Source organism: Rhamphochromis longiceps, linkage group LG19 (assembly GCF_057381845.1).
Source record: "Rhamphochromis longiceps isolate RC_006_pf linkage group LG19, R_longiceps_female_GT1.1, whole genome shotgun sequence".
NCBI classification, from domain to species: Eukaryota; Metazoa; Chordata; class Actinopteri; order Cichliformes; family Cichlidae; genus Rhamphochromis; species Rhamphochromis longiceps.
In genome coordinates, this window is record NC_140575.1 from 7,414,524 (window position 1) to 7,421,663 (window position 7,140).

General features: G+C 40.2%; 1 long non-coding RNA gene across 1 annotated transcript; it reads right to left on the bottom strand.

Moving 5' to 3' along the window:
- LOC146646099 (uncharacterized) lies at positions 1-741 on the bottom strand. The gene is made up of 3 exons (XR_014908928.1): positions 611-741; positions 314-520; positions 1-234 (listed from the first exon to the last, which is right to left on the bottom strand). It is a non-coding gene; the product is annotated as an uncharacterized LOC146646099 (long non-coding RNA).
- Positions 742-7,140: the final 6,399 nt, after the last annotated feature.

Genomic DNA, 7,140 nt, shown 5'->3' on the forward strand with positions numbered 1-7,140 from the left:
GCGACGGATGGCCGGTACTGAATAGGACCCAGGTGCAGGAACCCAGAGCGGAGACGGTAGATGATTTAATAGTTTATTACGGTTAAGTGCAAGGGGAACAAAAAAAAGGGAAACGTGGCAAAGACAGAAAATGACGAGACGTGGAGCCTTGGTGTGGCGTGCCCAGGGGAACGTGGCTAGGGCGAGGGAACGAGGCCTGAGAAGTGGAACGGAGCTGAGTGGGGAACAGTCACACTGAGGGGAGAGGATATAGAAGTTAGGCAGGTAGTGAAGGCAGCTCAGAAGTGGCCAGTATAAGAGCAGCAATTCTTACTTTGCAGTTAGGGACCTGGAGTGTTTGAGAGGGGGATGATGAAGATCCAGGGGAGGCTGAGTGGCGTGGAAAGGCTGACCTGAGATCCGGGGCTCCAGATGGAGTGTGATGGCAGGAGGGCAGGCAGGTGAGGCACAGAGGGATTTCCAAAATGATCACTAGGTATTCCGAGTCCGGAGGTGGAGTGAGCCAGGGTGGGTACAGCGACTGTAGCACAAAAGAGTCTTAGTTAGTAAGATGAATCACAGCGAGAACTTGAAACACAAGACCTGTTACCAACATGGGTTGATAACGAACTGGCAGTGAGTGAACATCGATGTGTGGTTTAAATCCCTCTGGCTTGATAGCCTGCAATAGGCTCCAGGTGTGCAGGAGCTGGAGTTGGCCCTGCCCAGGGGCGGATCCCAGGTCAGTTCAGGAGCCTAATGGAAACTCCAGCCACCCACCGTAGACCATGACACCCAGACTGCTTAGTAGTGATATACCTATACTTTTTTTGCCCCCCCACCCCCCTCTTTATACTCTTTCTTTCTTGACATGTTTAATATGCTTACTATCAGAGGAGAAAATGAACCTTGTGTAGTCTAAAAACTTTTTTATTTAATCAAACTGTAATGTTGTTGAACTCTGACGGATGTGTCTTTTAATCTTGTCAACAAATCCTTAATCACCTAAATGTGCCATTTATCATCTTGTAAAATGTTCCCTCTGCTTCTGTTGCACATCTCCCCGGACACTCTCTGCTTCACCAGCCCTGTGCAGCTGGTCCAACCCCTGCCTGCCTCCTTAAACTGGGGTGTTTAAATCTCTTTACCTCTGTTGTGAACTTCACACAAAGTTTGTGGTAACAAAATCAAACTGACGAGGATCTCGTTTGAAAAACACACACACTCACGAGAAAAAATAAAAACAGACTGCTCAAAGCAAAAGCAGAGCCCTCACAGCTGGTAGTACAAAACACAGTGACAACGTGCGTATTAGATACCCTCAGTGCCAAAAGCATAAATATGAAAAAATGTGATCACCAAGAATATCCTAACAACGGCATTGAGGTGGGTGTTACAGTAAAAAAAAAAAAAAAAAGCAGCCAAATTTTCATCTGAAAATGTTGAATTTTAGTAAAAACAATGCTCTGTAGTTTGATACTGTCGTTACAGACTAAGCAGATGTTTAAAGCCTTTGGACGCACATTTGAAACGCACTCATTCTCCTTATCAGCTGGAAACATTAAAGCCGTAAAATGACTTTTTCAAACGGATAAAAACTATTGAACAGCAGCAATGTTGAGCCTGTTCCAAAATTTGAATGTACATGTGTTGAAGGTGCGGGTCTTGTTGAATTATTAAACATACTTTCTTTAATTTTTCGAGCCACAAAAACAACAACTTTTAATTTTGTCTGTGAAGGTTCTCAGTCATCCAGGTCATCGTAGTCAAAGGAGCTTGGAAAGAAAAGCGTCTGGACTTCTTTAAGTTGCTTGAAGACGTTTCACCTCTCATCCGAGAAGCGAGGGAGGATAAGAAGGACAGACGCAACAACATTGTCATCCCCTATGTAGCCGGTGTATCAGAGAAACTCAGGAGAGTTTTCTCCAAGCATGACATCCCACTGTATTTCAGACCCAGCAACACGCTCAGACAGAAACTCGCTCACCCGAAAGACAAAACGCCAAAACACAAACTTAACAATGTGGTGTATGCTGTACAGTGCAGCGAGGAATGCTCAGACCTCTACATTGGAGAGACCAAACAGCCACTTCACAAGCGCATGGCACAACACAGAAGAGCCACCTCCACAGGACAAGACTCAGCAGTCCATCTGCATCTTAAGGATAAAGGACACTCTTTCGAGGATGCCAATGTTCACATTTTGGACAGAGAGGACAGATGGTTCGAAAGAGGAGTGAAAGAAGCCATCTATGTCCACTGTGAGCGACCATCTTTGAACAGAGGCGGGGGTTTACGACACCAACTCTCTGCCATCTATAATCCAGTTTTGAGATCCCTTCCCAGACGCCTTAACGCCCACTCACATCCTGGGCCATCTGACCTCAGGAATTCGCATGATAAGGTGGGGCCAGGTTTCACAATGAACACACCCGAAACTCTGGCTGATTGGGACCCACACCCAGTTTCACACCTTGGCTCAGGCGATTAGAGGATGATCAGGGGGTCCTTTTGTCCCTCTGTGGGGGGTTACTCCCACTAGGTTTATATCTGGGACTCTCCACCATTTGACCTTAGAACTGAAGAAGCTTCTCGGATGAGAGGTGAAACGTCTTCAAGCAACTTAAAGAAGTCCAGACACTTTTCTTTCCAAGCTCCTTTGACAACTTTTAATTTTCTTCTGCTTGAGTATCGGCCTCGGGTAGCTCTACTTATCATTGCTCAGTCAGTTGTCTGTTTGTGCTACTTTTTTCAAGGAGCAGTGGATTATTGGTAAGGGTGACTTTATGTGTTTAGTTACTTAAGTGGTAGTACTTTGGAAAGTTTTACCTTACATACATAAAGCTGACAGTACAGCTTCTGAGGTATCTGTTTACAAAATGTTATAATCTATTCAAAGATTCTTTGCAATTTTACGTTGATAAACATTATCCTTAACACATTTGGCCCACATAAAGTACTATGGCCATCACACGGTCATTTAGAATTGTTTAAATAACTCGTGTCTTAAGTCCTTCCATCAAACAGAAAAAAAAAAAAAACATGGTTCACTTTTACATCACAAAATGTTAGAAATATAAGCTGTTCATAACAACCTGAAAGGTTGGGAGGTTAAAATGCAAACCAATGGAAGCAGATGTAGAAGACAATAATGTCTCAGAGCACACGGTGTCTATTATTGTGCAGACATGTATAAATAAGAGCTTAATAAAGACGCTTAATTTCTTAAGAAATAAACAGGTGGAGTGATCTTTATCAAAAGTGGATGTTGCATCTGTGACTAAACCACTGTACCCAAAAAACTTTAAAAATCTACTGTGTGTGAGGCTGTGTAAGTAAAGCTTGCCCTTCACACCTGCGTGTAACAAACCATTTGTTGGGGGTTGTGGATTTGGCACCTCAGCATTGTGAAAGTGGGGAAACATGTTTCTGGCTGTGCATACGATTCCTCCTTACAACTTAGAATCTCAGTTCTAAATGAAATTCAGATGTTTTTTTAAGTATGGCTAATGTATTATTTGACTTCTAAGGCACACACACACACACACACACACACACACACACACACACACACACACACACACACACACACACGAACAACAACAACAACAACAACAACAACAACAACAACAACACAGAGAAGAAGAAGAGGGGGTCGTTTTACTACGCATCATAAAAACACAATCATTCATCTTCCAACTGTATCTTTCTGTTCTGGCTTTAGAATCATTGGTTGTTTACTGAGCCGTACTTTGGGAGTCATACTGTTGTGATACTGAGGAGAAAAGGGTAAGGTCTGATAGACTAAACCATTACACACAAAACTTGAAAAACCTAAAGAGTGTGTGAGACTGCTAACTGTGTTGTTCAGCAATAAACTTATCTACAAATGTGTTAGTAAAGAGCGACTTGTACTTCTGTCCCATTAAGCAACGGTTTAACAAATTTCACTGCAAACTATAAAAGGAATCTGGATTTAAATAGAACATAGTAGTGATGGATTAAGTGCAGGAAACACTAGTATAAGGTGTCTATTGAACAAATCTCCTTCAGCGTTCAAAATTACCAAAGTGAGGCCTACAGGCGTTTCTCTCAGTTGGTTGTGTTCAGGGAAAAAGCAGCTAAATACGCTGAGACTGCTCCACATTGTTAGTGAGTTAACTCTGGATATCTGTAGGTTTAGTCAAACTTGGAGTGAACAAAAGCAGAAAAACAGTAAAAGATGCAGACGGTGAAAGTCTGGTTTATTTCATGAACACAATGAAACATTTTACAGTCCGTAGAGCAAAGTAGCATACATGATAAATAGATACACATAACACGGACAGTGAGAAGTAAAACTCGTCGACTTACCACATGTTATATTCTGTAAACTTAAAATAACCACAGAAATTAGAGTTTAGTGTTTTAAGTCATCTATTAAAAAACATGAGTCAACATTACTGAAGTGACACTTTAACAATGCTTCTTATCACCGTGTTTATGATGATAAAACATGTTCTCTCATTAGTAGTTGTCTGCGCTGACACTTGTCATGAAAATGTCCCGAGCCAGGGTTCAAGCTTCCTCTTCAATTACCATTGATCATTAATAGGGTCACAAAAGATTTGTCACATTATCCCCATAAACAAAATGCTTTTATAGAAATCATTGTGACACAAATATTTAGATTCTTGATTCACAATGTGCACGAACTCAAAATCTTTAGTTTCATATTTATAAAGTATCACAAAGAATACATTTATACCATTGTATGAGCTACACTTCTTGTAAAAACTGATTGAAAATGCGTTTGAAAAAAGCTCCTGTCAATATGAACAGTCACATAAAATTCATTCCAATTTTTTGCCTTTGCTTCAATTAAGATGTTTCTTTAAATCTACAACAGCTTCCTTTTCAAAAAGTTTACTGACATAGTAAGGAAGTAGCTAGGGACCTCAGTAAGTATGAGCAACAACAGCTTAGGGACTGTTTCTACAATAAAGAGGAATTCATCATCATCTGCAGTTCATCAAAAAAAAAAGTGCCATTAAAAACAATTCAGCAGATCCTCAAAGTATGGATACAGACTGTTTTAAGCTGTAGAGGTACGCTTCATGTACTTATCAACATGCAGTTTAGAGGCTTGCATTAGAGTGCTTTGGTGCTTGGGCCTCTTTTATTTAGCACGGTTATACCATTGTGCATTTAGCTATATAAATATGCTCAAGAGTCTATCGTATGTTTGTCATGCAATTAAAAATTCAAAAATAAAATTTTTAAATCAGTAACTTTGCAACTTTAGAGGAAATGTTTTGGGATAACAAATGTGTCACATTTTAAACAGGGTTTGAATAATCAGCGTTAACACAGAGACATTTATGCGCTGGGTATAACAGACATGCTTACCTTGTGAAAGGCCCTCGGATGTCTTGGAGCAGAGAAACACGGTGTATTGTTGCTTTTCTCTATTGTATAAGCAGCGCCCGACTGTCAGAAACGCTCTGTGCGGGTAGCAAAGTCGGATCCAACGCACATCCAGGAATCCGTGTGAAAGAAAGGTGTCGCTGCAGCTAGGCTCTCAGGATAGTGAGGCTTTTATTTATATTTGCATTCTGGTGCGTTAAAACTAGCAGCCTCTGTGTCCCACTTGGATCCTCATTCCGAAAATTCAGACATTTAAATAAAATGGTGAATTGGCTAGTGATGAGGAGCCACTTAGATCTGTAAAATGAGGTTTGATTAAATTAAACTCTTATGAACAGCTATGAATTCTACCTCTCTGCTGATGTGTTCCAAACAAACGATGTTTTCTACATGTCCAAACTGTGTGCTAACTACCTCTCACCGCTGTGTCTGGGATCTGAAAAAATAAAAAGTTAAAACGATATACCTTGCGGCAGTTGTGAAGTGCTGAGAAACTACTGTGTGTCTGATGGGGTGTTTTTATATAGGTGGACTTGGTTTCAGTTGGCTTCTGACATGATAAGATAAGATAAAGGAAACTGTTTGTAATGGAACTACAGTAGGAATGTGTGCTGGGATGCTCTTGATAAGGGAGCCTCTTTTATTGTTTTATGACTTGTTTTGCTGACTGTTGAGGGCCTAACTGTAACCAACTCTGTCTAACTGTTGCAGAGTTAAGAATCTGTAGTTTTTAGAAGCAACACAAGAAAAGTTTATTTCTAAAGGAATACCTGTTGTTTGTGGTGCTCTATTTAAAACTATTAGCCTCTGTGTCTTTTCGGAGCGCTAAAGAAAAAAGTAGTTAAATCATCCACGTGTAATCAACAAGTCTTACTGTTGCAGTGTGTTTGTGACTAGTAGATAATTATAGGGCTGGTTGCATTAAAGGAACATTGGGGGTTGATACAGTGATAGTGTGGCTAGGTGTGAATATGTGCTTTTAGAAGTATCACAGTTTATTTCTAAAGGGATACATGTTGTTTGTGGTATTCTGTTTAAAACTATTAGCCTGTGAAACTATTAGAAAAGTGAAATCTTCCTAAACTAGTTAAATTAAATGCTGTGTGGGGATACAAGGTTTTTAGAAGTATCACTGTTTATTTCTAAAGGGATACCTGTTATTTGTGGCACTCTGTTTGAAACTATTAACCTCTGTGTGTTTCAGAGCACTAAAGAAAAAGCAAACTAGGTATATCACTACTAAGCAGTCTGGGACTGCATACCATTGTCAAGGCTGCAAATTCCTTCCACACAAACTAAGATATGGACATCTGTATCCATATTAATATATCTGGATGTGTTTTGGGTTTTTTTCTTGGTTTTGTTTTTGGAGAACATTTTGCCACTCCAATCTGTGTGGTGCTCTGTCTCATAATGGTAAAGAATCCTTTATAAAAGTCATAGATCCAAAGTTTCCACTAAATTGGATCAGGGCGCTCTTGTGCCAGTTTGTAGCAAATATCTTCATAATTTTGAGTAATTCTGTCCAACAAACAGACAACAAACTGAACCAACTGGATAATTGTAGGTGCCAACCATACTGGAAGCTATAGTTTCCCTGGAAAAACTGTGCAGTCATGAAAATTGTAATTCGTGGAGACAATGGGTTAAAACAACTCTATAAAAGAGGAACAAAGTGGACGGTATTTAGTCAAAGGGTATTGCACAATATGCCTCCTTAACTCAAGCCACAGTCAGTGAAAAGAAGCACAAAAC